We start from the raw sequence: 15,715 nt of genomic DNA, 5'->3' as shown, positions 1-15,715 counted from the left end.
CCAGAACAAGCTGGACCTCTCAGGAGATGACTGAAAGGATCTGAAAAGGAGAACTGCAGGGAAGGACTTGGTGAACTTTGTCTGTAAGAAGGGTCATTTTTTCCTAATAATTTCCAGTCTGTTCCCTCCCCTTTTATCCTTCCTAACAAAGCCATTTTCATCCCATATTCCCCATGAAATGGAAACCCTGAGCTTGTGGAAGTGCCTGAAAGATTCCCTGTTCCTCGGCAGGGACACTGAGGCTGGAAATGGAGCCTGAGCTCCTCTGGGGCGGCCTCCTCCGAGCTGAAGTGTGGAGGATTTTGTGGACAGTTGGCTAGCTGAGAAAGGTCACGCAGACATAATACCATTGGTTAAGCGAGAAGGAGACAAGTATAGGAGTCAGCAGTCAGTATAAAGCAAGGACACTGTGCCCTTGGTGCAACAACAGGATAAGGAGGAAGATCTTTGGTTAGAAATATGAAGAAAAGCAGAAAAGCTGTAACAGTATAACTACAAGAATGCAGAAGTAGGTGTAGCTGGCTGATAAGTGACTGACCAATAATGAGCTCACCTTTTGCAATATGTATTAGTCTCATTACCACCAATATAAATATGTGTGGCTATCAATAAAGTTTGGGATTTGCTGATCACTCATATTGAGTGCCGCTTTTCTCCCGCCGACTCCAACAAAATGGTGCCCCAGGCGTGATAGCCGTAACGGGATACCACGGTGGATCGGTGTAGAAGTTCGGGTCCTGTCGCAGCAAGGACGGCGAATAAGCACCGCTGGAAAAGCGAAAGGTGCCGCGCCCTGGGTGACCTCAACGGAGAGCCCGGCCGATACGTGCTGCCGAGACCTTGTGGGGCTGCAACAGCGCTGACGTTTTAAAATGGAAATGGAAAGGCAAGCAGCATATGATTTATTTACTTGCTTTTTAAAAAAGCGTCAGGTTAAGGGCATAGATTTGCAGAAAGAGCTTCCTGGGTTGTTAGCTTACAGGTATGCATGAGGAGTTTTTCAAAATCCTCATACAGTGCATGAATTAACGGGGTGGTGTAAGTTTGGGGACAAGCTATGGGAGGCAGCTATAGATGAGGATAAAACTGCAAAAAAGTTGGGAAAGCTATGGCGAGTTGTGCACAATGAGTTATTACAACATCAGGCAGAAGAGATAGCTGCGCAGCAAGCTAGTGTAGCATATGATAAGAATAAGAGTTATGGGGACTGGTCAGATTGTCCGTTACCCCCTGCCACATCTACAGTCATTCTGCCACCAACAGCGGCTCCTTCTTCAAGCAGCAGCGCTCCCCCCACGGGTGCTGCAGCAGCACCGTCCGCACCGCCTGCACCAAGGCCAGACCTTTCCCCTCCTCCTCCTCGTAATGAGCCGATCCCTGGGGCAGAGAGTGACCCAGCGGGGGCCATTGCACGAGAGCCAAGGGAGGCGTGGGCGGCGGTAGCAAAAGAGATCTTGGATACGGGGGACAGTGAGGCTATAGCTGCAGCTATGGATGTTGCTTGTCCAGTGGTATTTACACCTCTGGCAGGGGGCAGATCTCAAGCAACAATTACGGCCCTGGATTGGAAGCTACTGTCACAATTACAATCCACAGTTAGTCAGTTTGGAGTGACCAGTGAGCCCACAAAGCAAATGCTTGACTATATTTGGGGGACTCAGGTATTACTGCCGGCTGATTGTAGAGGAATAGCGAAGCTGATCTTCACTCAACATCAGCAGCTCCTGTTTAATGCACACTGGCAAGCACTCTGCCAGGAATGTGTCACAACAGCACAGCAGCCAGGCGGCCCGCTACACGGAATAACCCTAGAGGAGCTAATGGGTTTAGGGCCTTTTCTTCTATGGAAGAGCAAGTGTTAATTTGTCCCGATAAAGGTCAGGAAGCTATGCGCCTGGTACGACTGGCCATAGACAAGATAAAAGAGCCAGGCGGGATCCCCTCTTATATGGGAATAAAGCAAGGAAGGGATGAATCATTTGGATCTTTTATAGATAAGGCGGCCACTGCTATCAAACGGCCAGGAGTCCTGACTTTATGAAAGGTGCTTTGTTGAAACAATGTGCACTCCAGAATAGCAACCAGGCTACGAGGAACGTATTGAATACCCTAGGAGCTAATTGGTCTATAGAAGAAGCATTAGAACCATTGGCAAATAGGCCCGTAGGAAATCAGGCAATGTTAGTAGAAGCTATTAAGGAGTTAGGAGTAGGATTACAGAAACAGGCAGCAGCCTCACAGAGTCAGGTGTCAGCTGCTCTTGCTCCCCTACAAGCAGCGGCAACAAATGCTCCGCGGGCTCTATCTGCTGGCCGATTTAAATGTTACCAGTCAGACACCCACAACACTGCTGTCAACACCTCAGCCCAGCTCCACTACAACCAGCCACCGCCGGGAGCCTCGGGCTGGACGTGGCAGCCTCAGCAGCAGTAACATTGATGACCACCCACCCGAAAAAGGTGCCGACTGGAATAAAGGGACCAATCATCATTGATGGACAACCTATGGGTGCTTTGTTGCTGGGACGATCATCGGCCACCATGATGGGATTATTTGTTTTAACTGGGGTAATAGATGCTGATTATACGGGGGAAATTTGTGTCACTCCTTTTCCACCAATAGGAATTGAGAAAGGACAAAGGATAGCCCAATTGGTTCCACTGGAACAGATGACTAAAACGTTGCCCCCTCGTCAATCGCAATCGAGGAAAGAACGAGGCTTTGGTTTACTGGGAGCACTTACTCAGCAAGACAGAAAAACGGGGGAGGCGTGGGCCTTGGAATGGATCTCTCCTCCACTTCAACAGCATAAGACCCTTCTTCAAAAAATCGAAATTTTGGCTGACTTGCTCAAGATGGGTCGTGAACAGGCGCTAGAGATTACGGGAAAGGAGCCTGAGCAGATACGGATACCAATGAGGAAAGATACATTGGCCTGGTACCTGATAAACAGTGTGGAATTACAAGAGGCACTGTTGGGGGCTGGAAGCGTGATCGCCACTGACGATATTCCCAATATACTGTTGAACTGGATAGGGCAGTGGGGCTGGATGCAATGCCCAAAAAGGTCACAGAAACCCCTGTCGGATGCCATCACAGCCTACATGGATGCGGGAAGAAAATCCAGACCTGCTGCAGTGACTTGGCAGGAAAAGGGACAATGGCACCATCAGATTCTCCAGGCCTCGAAATCGGATACTTTACAAACGATGGAGTTATTGGCTGTTGTTTGGGCCATGGTGCATTTTTCTGGGCCTCTCTATATAGTGACAGATTCTTTGTATATTGCAGGAGTATGCGAGCAAATAGAAGATGCCTCTATCAAAGAGGTTCAAAACAGGAAGTTACATGAGCTGTTTATACAGTTACAGAGGGCAATTAAGTTGAGAAAATATCCTTTCTCTGTTATCCATATCAGAAGTCACAAATGGGATGTGTGGGTAAAATACAGGGATCCTAAGACAGGGCAATGGCAAGGTCCTGCTAAGGTATTATATTGGGGCCGCGGCTATCTCTGTGTTTCTATCCCTACAGGATCCTTGTGGGTACCTGCTAAATGGACTCGAGCAGCTGTCTTAGAAAATTTTGGTCTCCAGGGTCCATAGTGGCAGCATCCTTTTTGACTCCAGGAGTATCAGCAGCAGGTGCCCGTGCCATTTTAAATAAGTTAGGATGCTGGCTTGCTAAACAAACCAATGCCACCTCTTTGGCACTTTCTAGCCTTTTGCTTGATGTTGATTCTATTCGCCATGCAACGCTTCAAAATAGGGCTGCAATTGACTTCCTCTTACTTGCACAAGGCCATGGCTGTGAAGAATTTGAGGGTATGTGTTGCATGAATTTATCGGATCATTCCACATCCCTACATACAAAGATTAAGGAGCTCCAGAAAGGGCTGCACGTCTTGAAAGAAGAAGACGGATTGGGGTTAGAAGCATGGCTAAAGAGTCTTGGATTAGGCCCCTGGCTGCGAACAATGATTATGTATGCGATAGGGATATTAGTTGTTACTGTGTTGCTAATGCTTGTGTTACCGTGCTTATTTAGTTGCATACAAAGAATGGTTAGCCAAATGATGGACAAGGCTTGGCATACAACATTTCTGGCCCAGAAAGAAAACGGGGGAAGTGTGGAGAGTTTTGTGGACAGTTGGCTAGCTGAGAGAGGCCATATAGACATAATACCCTTGGTTAAGCGAGAAGGAGACAGGTATAGGAGTCAGCAGTCAGTTTCCGTATAAGGCAAGGACACTGTGCCCTTGGTACAACAACAGGATAAGGAGGAAGATCTTTAGTTAGAAATATGAAGAAAAGCAGAAAAGTTGCAACAGTATTACCACAAGGATGCAAAAGTAGGTGTAGCTGGCTGATAAGTAACTAACCAATAATGAGCTCACCTTTTGCAATATGTATTAGCCTCATTAACACCCATATAAATATGCGTGCCTATCAATAAAGTTTGAGACTTGTTGATCATCATTGGGTGTGCAAGTCTTCCTTCTCCGTCATGACACTGTGGGAAGTCATGGAACCACGGGGATCACTGTGGCACTGTTGGGGCCATGGAACCCAGGGGCCAGTGTGACACTGTGGGGCCTCATGGAAACAAGAGGCCATTGTGAGCCTGCAGGGCTGTAACACCCCAGAACACTGAAATGCTGGGGGTAACCAATGGCTCCTTTACTCGAGTTTGGTGCACAGGAGAAGGACCAAGATACTCTCAAGAGGTCAAAATGACACAAAATTTATTTTACAGGCAAAGTACAAAAAAACCAAGGAACTTTGGCAAAGGATTTAATACAACATCCAATTCAACATAAAACGCTTATCACAGCAGTAACTTAATTCACTCAGTCCATTTAACCTGGAAACCTCTAAACACTGAAGTTGTTGAGGTACCCAAAGATGTTCCATATAAAGAGCATTAGAAGGAGAAGAAAGAGAGAGAGACAGAAAGACATGCATATGACTACCAGCTCCTAGAGTTCCAGAGACACAAACTCCAGGAGAAGGCAGAGTCCATACCAGGGGCTGACCTTGTGCTCCGTGTTTTTAAGCCCCTGGGTCTTTGTGGGCCTCCCCCGAGGTGAGACTTGTGATTGCTCGGGCAATCAGGGCTGGGTTAGCACTGTCCCCACTGTGTGACTGATTGACAGCTCATCCCAAGGTGTCTCGGGACATTGATCTCATCCAGCCTCTGACAGTGACCATGGTGACACCGGGGAACCTCATGGAACCATGGATCAGGTGTGACAATGTGGGTCCAAGGGCACCACAGTGACACCGGGGAACCTCATGGAACCATGGATCGGGTGTGACAATGTGGGTCCAAGGACACCCCAGTGACACCGGGAAACCTCATGGAACCATTGGTCAGTTGTGACAATGCGGGTCCAAGAACACCACAGTGACACTGGGGAACCTCATGGAACCATGGGTCAGTTGTGACAATGCGGGTCCAAGGACACCATGGTTACACTACGGAATCTCATGGAAACAAGCGGCCATTGTGACACTGTGGGGACCTCATGGAATCAAAGGAGACCATTGTGGAACTCCCCTGGAACCAAGGGCACAGGGTGACACTGTGGAGCCCAGAGTGTCACAGAGGAGCCATTGTGACCCTTGGGTCTCCATGGAACCAAGGGAACATGGAACAGGCTGATGTCTTAAGTTTTAGCTTTCCTATTTTCCAGATGCTGTACTGCATTAGTCTGTAACTCTGGACTTCATACAGAGTGTTAGCAAGTTTTCTTCACAGTGTAGTCTGACAAAACAATCCTTTTCCAGCCCCAGAACCAAGGACACAGTTGCAGCTTCAGGCACAAAAAGTGCAAACAACAGTGAATTGAGGCAAGCAAACTGGAGGATGGGACTGCATAACCATAACTGGACAATTAACCCCAATATTTAAATGGACCAAACCTTATAAAAGTGTGAAAACTCTTGACCGGTCATCCATCTTGTGTGTAGTCTCGGCTGGGCTCTCACTGCTCAAGGTGAATCCTTTGAAGGCCTTTTAATAAATCCCTACTTTATTCATTTAACTTTGTCCAGCCTCTCTTCCAGGGAGCCTCTCTGGGCATCAAGCTGGTCAGCGCCTGGAGAGCAAAGGATTGCACAGGAATTCTCCCTCACCCTCAGACAGTCCCACCTGACCAGGGCAAAAATCCAGTGGGGAGGAGAACATTATCTTGGGCCCTGGAAGGTGTGTTCATCCTTTGCTTTGGACTTCCTTTTCTTGGACATTTGTGACACCTTCTTTGGGCAACTGAGGCTCTTGAACTTGGCACCAAATCTCCCATGGGGCTCCTCAGAGTGCACAAAGCCCAAAGGAGTTGCACCTCTACCAGAATTGTATTCAAGAATTAATTTTTTCAGGAGTGGAATTAATGAAAAAGATTTCAATGAGCAATTACCTCAAATGATTTTTTTTCCCTCCATTTTCAAGGTTTTCTCTCATTAGTTTTCTTTTCATAAGATGGAGAATAACATTATTTTCTAAATGATATTGAAGCAGGGTGTTCCCTAAGGAAGTGGTGACTGGTAGGAAAAGTCTTCCTTGAAGTCAGGCAGTTAGACATTTAAGGTGGGATGCATGAGAGAAGAAAGGGGGGAGACCCTCTTGCCGCGGGATGCGTTTAGAAGAGAGGCAGAAATGCTGCAAGCGGGACATGTAAAAAGGAGGAAAGCAGGGACCCCATCACCGGGGGGATGCATGAGATTGAAAGGTTTGCAAAGACTTGGGAGTGGGGGAGACCGTGTTGTGCCAAGGACCCGTGGTGGGGTTCCGGTCAGCTCACACAAAGGGAGACGGTGTAAGACTCCACATGGAGCACTGGTGTGGGGGTGGCCAGGCTGACCCTGTGGTGTGGGATGTCTCGGGTGGAGGGACCGTGGGGGCTGCGCACACGTGCCTGCCCGTGGTGGCTCGGGGACGCCAGGCAGTCGAGCCCAGCAGGGCTGGCCTGGTAAAAGAGCACCTGGCACCACGGGGCTGGCGCCACAGCATCAGGAGGCAGCTGCGTGCGCGGGGGCTGCTCTGTGTGGAGAGCGGCCAGCAGAGACCTGGCGCAGCGCCTCCCGGCACTTGCTACCCCAGTAGAGGCAGTGGCAGCGCCGGGCACAGTCCACGCGGTGCTGCCGGGGTCGGGCAGACTTAGTTCTGCAAAGGTCTTGTAGACCGCGGGGGTCGCTGACCCAGCGATGGGGCAAGACGCGGTCTGCATGGGGGCCGCTGGTTTCCCTGTGAAGCCCATCAACATAAAGCCGTGAGACCGAGGCGCCGCTGGGGGCCGGTGCCCAGAAGCAGAAAGAGGGGAAGAGAGGACTGCCAGCTTGTTATATAAAGCTGGCTTTTGTAGGCAGGGTTATGAATTGTTAATGATGTAATTTCATTCAAAATTGTTAATTAATGTAATAGATTGTTATATCTAAGTTATTGTCATGATCCGCCCTCATGGACGAGATTGTGATGGTTCGTTATCTGATCTCAGGGTACAAAACACCAACACGGCAAGGGGGTTTGCAGTAACAAAATCAATGTACTTTATTGAACAATCACAGCAAAATGCATTGGAGGGAACTGGGGGAAGAGAGAGAGAGAGAGAGAGAGAGAGAGAGAGAGAGAAAGAAGAACCCTATAGGAAAGGAAGGAAAGACAGAGTAGGTATATCTACCAACATAGAGGCGATGCAATTCTTCGAAGTCCAGTCGATGTCCAGTCAAGGAGTCGCCTTTACGTTGGGGAAGATCTTCAGAGGCTAGCAGACTCGAGGGGCCTTTTTTATTGAAAGTTGGGAAGGAGAGGGGGAAAGGATACAATAGTCAGCAGTGGGGGAAAGCCATTGTTTTCCTTGGTTCAGTGGTCACTGCTTACAGGCAAACATCTCAGTTTGATCAGCTGTTCTCTCCCCCACACACACTGCCCTCCTCCTCCCCCCAGGTTACAGGTTTCAGTCCTTGAGGAGAAAAGGAGTCTTTTCCATATAGGGGTTTCATGTCTCAGTCTTGGAGGGAGTGGCTTCTCCCATCTCAGTCCATCTGCCACGGTGGTTGTACAGTAGATGAAGGGTCTTCTGTGGAGACCACCAAAGGGTAATTCCAGAAGAGAGTCCAGCCAGGCTTGGGGGGTGGAAAACTCCAGGCCATTGTCACAGCGCGATGCAGGTGGAGGAAGGTCAAGGTGCTCCTTGTCCTTTCACTGGGAGCAGTGTAGCATGAGGTGGACAAACGCACCTGGGAACAATAACTCAAGTTCCAGTCCCGGGGCCTTGGCAAGCCCCACCAAACCAGGATGTAGGATCCTCTTTTGGTGGTCTCAGTTTTTTCACAACGATCGTGAGGCAGATGAGAAAGCAATCTTGGGCAGAGTCTTACACCACCCCGTGACTCACGATTGTCTTCATCAGCGGGGCTCATATGTCGGTAGTATACCTCGGAAAAGAGAGACAGTATGACAGAAGGGGGGGAAAGAGAGAGAGAAAAGGAAGAGAATGGAAAAATAGAAAGAGAGAGAGAGAGAAAAAGAAGGGAAACAATTGTTCAACATAATTAATATCAATTCAAACAATATTCTTAAACAATCAGAATAAATTATAAACAATTAAAAAGCAAAGGCAAACATTAAATCATAATTGATTTTAAAATAATCTTTCAAAATGATTTTATCCAAAATAATTCACTATAAATCAAAATAATTCTCACAAAATTGTTAAAGGAAAACTAATGATTGTTCCGAAATACATGTTCTAGTTTATACCCATTTAGTGTCAATAGTCTTAGGAATGTCTACAGTATTGAAAACATCAGCCAAGTTGTGAGCATTGATTATAGCTGTCAGCCTAGTCAGCCGTTTCATCATCCTCCAATTCATTACAAATAAGATTATGGATAGAACAAAACCAATCAAAACTAGAATGAGAAGAACAACAATGGGATGACACATGGTATTCAGGACACTTGTGGCAGTTGGTGACCACCCGAAAAGAGTATTCCATCACTGGTGCTCGGCATCTTTCTTTACTCTTTCCAGGACATGGTGTATCTGTTTTATATTGTGATGAGCAGTCTCCAAGGTTTTCTGTCCGTTTTTCTTGATCTTTTCCAAAATCTCGTTCAGGTCCTGGTGGAGCAACAGTTGTCTTACCAATGTGAGGTTCATCCCGATGGGAGTGGGTTCTAATTTGTGGATCAGCGTGTAGTTGGATTGCAAAAGGTAGTGAGACGTAACCGGAGCTTCATAGGAAAAATCACATCCTGCAATCTTAGTAAAGTTACAAGCACAAAAATTTGAATGATTAATGGTATCTACTAGTACATCTTCTACAGATACAATGTCACAAACAGTTCTAAAGCATGCACATCCATTGCCTATGTATATTAAAACTGTTTTAGAAGTCTTGTTAGGATGAATTTCAAAATGACAGATGTTTTGCTCTGTGTCCAAACAAATATCCTGAGCTGTTATTGCATTGCTTTCACAGATGAACCCTTGTTGTTCTCGGACAATACAAGATTCCAGGTTAACAGTTTGTAATGGGGTCATAGGTACAGTTCACCAGGTTCCACCAGGATTGGAATTCTCTTTCGAAATCAGTGGCACTTTCCCAAATTATTTTCCAAATCTCAGTAGGAAAGGTGCTTTCTTCCCCTTCTCTTATATTTGAGGCAGAAACTGACTGCATCCATAATTGTGCCTGGATACAGCTGAGAGCCAAAGAAACATTGTTTTGTGTAGCACTTAGTGCATCAATCACCAATCTGTGGTCATCTATATTTACCTTTTCCCAATTCGGCAAAATGTTTGATAGCAGCCACTGATGAGTTGCCAGAGCCAATAAGGATGACTACAGTGGTTGCTGTACCTGTTCAGATATCTAGTTGTGACAGCCAATTTACTTAAGTTCAAATAATTTACACGTTATATGTAATATCATCACCTGGTGTTACCATAAAGGGAAGGGAAAACATTATTTTTGTCGTCCAGCACCAGTGTTGTCATGGGTTATCAGGTCTTCATGTTGTCCCTCGGAATTCTTCTGTAAAAGCAAACACAACAAAACTCTGCCACGAAGAGGCAGGAAAAGTTAGAACGATGGAATTGTCAGAGAGGTATTTAACATCAATGGTACTTCCCCTACAGCAGGGGAGTCCACCCAAACAGGTTGTCCAGGGCAATGTGCTGGGTTCTTGAAGGCATCTGGTCTCCATAGTGAAGGAATTATGCTTGGAGCTGTCGGGCAAAAAGCAGTGATTTTGGGACACCCATTAACCCCCCATCTATAATAAGAGGTGTGAGAAATCCATTTAACCCCTTCACCCTTTGCCCAATCCTGCACATCTTGGACAGTAAAGTGAGAAACATTATCAGACTGAATCTCCTGTGGTTTTAGGAAAATTCCAAGCCAATCCTGCAATGCTTTAACAGTATTATCTCCAGTAAATCCTTTTAAAGCATCAGCCTGGACTAAACAAATAAAAACACAGCATAGGACTCAGTATAAATACAGACAAGGAAATAATTTTGTCTCTCATGCTGGAAAATACTCCAAATAGTTAACAGTTTTTTAACTTGTGCACTGCTTTCTTCCTCTCTGTTAGCAGAAGCGGGGGAGAAAGAAGGGGTTGCTTTAATCCCAGAGGCAAGTTTGTCTTGGCTGCTACCCAAGCTCTCAGTTTTGGGTATTGCTAAGTTTTTATTCACTTCTATAAGTGTCAAGCTAACCACAGACAACCCTCCTTCCCAGGTAGAGTATCCTTTCTCAGCATCTTTGAAACCACAGGAATAGAAACAAACAGGTTTTGTCAGACCCTCAGAACCCCACTGCCAGATGTGTACTGATAGTTGTGAGGAGGCAAATTCCCACTCCACCTGGTAGGGATCTGGAGGATGGATAGGGTCCAGGGCTTGGTGAGCTGTTGCTTCTACAGGAGATATAGCTGCTATAGTTTTTTGAGGGAAAATTGCTATAGGTTCAAATGTTCCTGGAAGCCCTTGAGTTAAAGAGGTCATAATTTCAGGCTTTACAGCTGATTGCACTGGTAACTCAGACCTAGGAATAACTTTCTTTTCACAAATCATTTGCAGGCAGCCAGCTTTGTGAATGTTTTCCGGGAGTTGGTGTCACGATCCGCCCTCATGGACAAGATTGTGATGGTTCGTTATCTGATCTCAGGGTACAAAACACCAACACAGCAAGGGGGTTTGCAGTAACAAAATCAATGTACTTTATTGAACAATCACAGCAAAATGCATTGGAGGAAATTGGGGAAAGAGAGAGAGAGAGAGAAACCCTACAGGAAAGGAAGGAAAGACAGAGTAAGTATATCTACCAACATAGAGGCGATGCAATTCTTCGAGGTCCAGTCGGTGTCCAGCCGAGGAGTCGCCTTTACGTTGGGGAGATCTTGAGAATCTAGCTGACTCGAGGGGTTTTTTACATTGAAAGTTGGGAAGGAGGGGGGGAAAGAATACAATAGTCTGATGATCCCAACCGTGGGGAGAGCTATTATTTTCCTGGTTCACTGCCTGCAGGCAAACATGATCAGTTCGATTAGCTGTTCTCCCCACACACACTGCCCTCCTCCTCCCCCCAGATTACAGGTTTCAGTCCTTGAGGAGAAAAGGAGTCTTTTCCATATAGGGGTTTCATGTCTCAGTCTTGGAGGGAGTGGCTTCTCCCATCTCAGTCCATCTGCCACGGTGGTTGTACAGTAGATGAAGGGTCTTCTGTGGAGACCACCAAAGGGTAATTCCAGAAGAGAGTCCAGCCAGGCTTGGGGCTGGAAAACTCCAGGCCATTGTTACAGAGCGGTGCAGACGAAGGAAGGTCAAGATGCTCCTTGTCCTTTTCACTGGGAGCAGTGTAGCGTGAGGTACAATAACTCAAGTTCCAGTCCTGGGAACTTGGCAAAGCCCCACCAAACCAGGATGTAGGACTCTCTCTCTCTTTTAGTGGTCTCGGTCTTTTTCATGACGATCGTGAGGCAGATGAGAAAGCAATCTTGGGCAGAGTCTTACACTGGAGCAGCTGCCCTGCAGCCCTGGCTTGGCTGTTTGTGGCAAGGGAATGCTGCCTGTTTCCAGCTGTCCCTGCAGGATGGCCCCAGGGCAGAGCCCAGCCGGGCTCCCACTGCAGCCCCTGGAGCTTGGGGCAGACAGTGCTCCCAGAGCTGAGGTTCCTGGGCAGCCCCCGGAGCTGTGCCTTGCACTCTGTTGCCGTGTGTCCCAGCGCAGGCTGGCTAGCACTGTGTGAATGCACCAGCCCTGCTGGGACTGACAGGGGCCTCGCCCAGTCACATCTCTGCCACGGCTGCAGCATTTCACTGGCCAGAGCCTGAAGGGGCACAGAGATCAGAGCAATGAAATTGTCCAGGCTGGGTTTTTCAAAGGCCCTTTCTAAGGAAGGGCTTGAGAATAAACGCTCTGTGTTTGCCACATGAACATCGGGGTGAGTGGTCTCTTTGTCTCCACCCTCCCTGAGCCAACGTTACAGCCACCCAGTCCCTCACACATCCCCCTCGTGCCCTCCCACTGCCCTTGTCCTGTCAGGGCTTCGCAGCCCCTCATCCCTTGGTGGCCCCCATCCCCTCAGGGTGTCCCCCCAGCCCGGCCAAGCTGCCCGGCAGCAGCGCCGCAGCCCCACAGGAGCTGCAGAGGAGCCCCATCAAGAGGCACCTGGGAGCCCTCAGCAATGCAGCCAGCAGCACACGGGCAGGAGGACGCAGATGGCGGTTCCTGCCTGGCACAGGGCTTGTGGCCATCTGCAGGCACCGCTCTCGCAGGGATCCCCGCAGCTCCGGCCCCTGCCCACCCGCTCTGCCGGCAGCACAAAGGCTTCAGCAGAACCACCAAAGGCCAAGGGGCTTCTGGCCACTTTCCCTGCAACACTGCACGCCTGGGCAGCTTGCTGAGCCCAAGCACCCTTTTCCCCCTCTTGCCCTATGCCCTGCAGACCCTGGGCAGCAAAAGAAAGCTCCTGGCAGTCTGGCTAGTACAACACATCCTATATTCATATGCTAAAGAATAAACAAAAAGAGGAAAAGAACAATCTCAAAGAAACACAAAATTCCTGCTGGCCCAGGTGGCCCCAGCAGACAGAGCCTCTGGGATCAGCTCTCTGCAGAGCTGCAGCAGCGCAGCCAGCCGAGCCCCGACAGACGAGGCCGTGTCCTCCATGCCCTGCGGAGCCGATCCTGCAGCCTCTGGAAGATGGAATATGGCTCACTCTGCAGTGCCCGCAGGACATACAATGTTTGAAGTGCCTCGTCTGACACGGCACTGCTGATGTCCTTTGTCAGGTGTTCAAGGGCTGAAAGAGAGAGGAACAGAGCCATGGTCAGATCCCGCATCTGAGGGGACCCGAGGAGAGCCCCCTGCCCAGGGCCATGCCAGCCGGCTCTAGCCATGGCCAGGAGGGAGCAGGGACCAAGGGGATCAGCCCGCAGCTGCTGGCCACGAATGGCCCACGTGGCCCCGAAATCTCGGTGCACTCTGCCCACGCCGCCCCTCGTGCGCACAGGGAGCAGAGCCCTCGGCAGCCGGGGCAGGCTTGCAGCTGCCCCCGGCAGCCCCCGCTGCCAGCCCGCTGCCCTCACTCACCGCTGCAGAGGAGCTGGAGCTCTTGCTGCTGCCCCCTCAGCTGCCGCCCGGCATCCCTGGGAACACAGAGCCTGTCACGGCGCCGGCGGCACAGCTCCCTGCCCGCGGCGCTGCCAGCGCTGTGGCCGCACGCCCTGCTGGCCCGGCAGGGCTCAGCCCGGGCCCTTGCCGCACGCTGCCGGCCCAGGGCACGGCTGCCAGAGGGCGGCAGCAGCGCCCGGGCCAGGCGGGGCTCCACGCGCCGGGCCCGGACGGCGCTGCCGGGGCAGCAGCCGGGGCTGGGGCCGAGCTGCGGCGGGGCGGGGAGGGAGCCCGGGCTCGTGGCTCACCCAGGAACCTGATGGCCGCCGCTCGCAGGGACTCCTGTGGCTTCCGCAGGTACGGCAGGGCCCCCGCGCAGGTGCTCGGCCGCTCTGCTCCTGTCGTGTGCCAGCTGCAGAGAGCGGCAGCAGGGCAGGCTCGGCGCGGGCTCAGCCCCTGGGCCGGGCGCTCGCTGCGCCCAGCCCCGGCCTCCCCTGCCCGCACAGCCCTGAGGCGCGGCCAGCAGCCCTGAGGCGCCGGGCTCTGGAGGGGGCACAGGGCCGGCTGCTGCCCGGGGAGCCGCGGTGCCGGCCCGCCCCGCAGCCCCGCCGGGCCGGGGCTCCCATCGGCCCCTGGCTCGGCCCCCAGGAGCCTGGAGAAGAGCCCACGCGGCCTCTGGGTGCAGCCGCGGGCAGGGGCGCAGCTGCCAGCGCCGCACACTGAGCACCGCGCTCAGGGGGCTGCTCCAGGCTGAGCCTGGGCCTTCCAGCCCCTCCTTACCAGGCACTCGGTGAACTTCCACAGCTTCTTGTTCTTCACCAAGATCCCTCCTCTTCAGGAACTGGGCCACACACAGCAGCGTTGCCTCAGAAGCCTGGAGAGCAGCAGAGACGCGCAGATGGCCCCAAAGCCCAGGGCGTGGGAGCCGCGTCCCTGTGCCAAGGCCTGGAGGAGGCTGCAGCCCGGCAGGCGCCAGGGCAGGAGGCAGCCGAGCCCCCTGCCAGGGGGACAGCAGCAGCCCCTGAACCCTCACCTGTGCCACAAGCCGATTCTCATTGTGGCAGTGGAAGAAGAGCGGCAGCAGGATCTGGCACAGGGGTGTCTTCAGGGCCTTGTTTTTCTTTTCCTGTGGAAGAGTCACCAATGTTCGGAAGAGCAGTATGGAGATCAGCTGTGCCTGGTTATTGTCCTGTATGAAAGGAAGAGAAAAAGACCTCAGCACTGGCTGCACGGGGCTCAGCGTGGCGCAGGCCTGCAAATGCACAGGGCACAAAGTGTGCGGGCAGCAGCCAGTGGCCGTGGCTGGGGGCAGCGAGCCTTACGTGGTCAAAGAGTGGCACGAGCGCCTCAAGCAGCTGCAGTGCGATGGGGCCGGGTATCAGCATGTCATTGTCCAGGATGATAAAGCTGAGTAGCATGACTGCCATGCTAACTATCTCTCCATCTGCGTCCTGCAGGAGCTCCACAAGACTTTCAGTCAGGCTCCACATTTTTTTGGTCTGTGCGGAACACAAGGTGGGGAAATGCCATCCTGCTGCCGCAGGGCCTGGAGGCCAAAGGTCTTTCCTGAAACACTCGGGCAGCTGAACTGGGAGGCAGGAGAACTGGGAGCAGCTGCCCCAGCGCCCAAATCGCAGCCAAGTCCAAACAACTGTCTTCCCCAGCTCAGCCCCTGCCCCCTTCTCACCATCGAGGGCTCCTCAGTGAGCTCGAGCAGGGCCCTGAGTGCCAGGCGACGCCTCTCCCTGCACTCGCTCCGCAGGTGCCTTGACAAGATTTTCAGGACTCTCTTAGCACCGCGTTCACTCAAGTGCAGGAGCTCGAGGACCTGGAAGGCACAGGGCAGTGACAGGGGACCCGGCCGGCAGGAGCCCGGAACCGCACAGGGCTGGGCCCAGGCAGCAGCACAGGGCGCGGGCACCGTCCCAGGCAGCTGCGGCTCCGAGAGGGCAGAGAGCTGGGAGGCAGCTCAGCCAGGCAGCGCTGGCCATCAGGCTCACCTCCACAAGGAACGCCAGGGCGGGCAGCTCCCAGCGTGGCTCCTGTGTGCTGAGCAGCCGCAGCAGGTAGCGAGCGATCCGGGAACACAAGG

General features: G+C 51.3%; 2 protein-coding genes across 2 annotated transcripts in view; one reads left to right on the top strand and one right to left on the bottom strand.

Moving 5' to 3' along the window:
• Positions 1-15,715, top strand: part of LOC119696487 — a 1,710,157-nt gene that overhangs the window by 463,154 nt on the left and 1,231,288 nt on the right.
• The window catches only part of LOC119696488, a 1,499,846-nt gene that overhangs the window by 280,263 nt on the left and 1,203,868 nt on the right, over positions 1-15,715 (bottom strand).

The sequence above is a fragment of the Motacilla alba genome, unplaced genomic scaffold, assembly GCF_015832195.1.
Source record: "Motacilla alba alba isolate MOTALB_02 unplaced genomic scaffold, Motacilla_alba_V1.0_pri HiC_scaffold_31, whole genome shotgun sequence".
In the NCBI taxonomy this organism is placed as follows: Eukaryota; Metazoa; Chordata; class Aves; order Passeriformes; family Motacillidae; genus Motacilla; species Motacilla alba.
The sequence above is the reverse complement of the archived record's forward strand: the minus strand, read 5'-3'. Positions and strand labels throughout refer to the sequence as shown.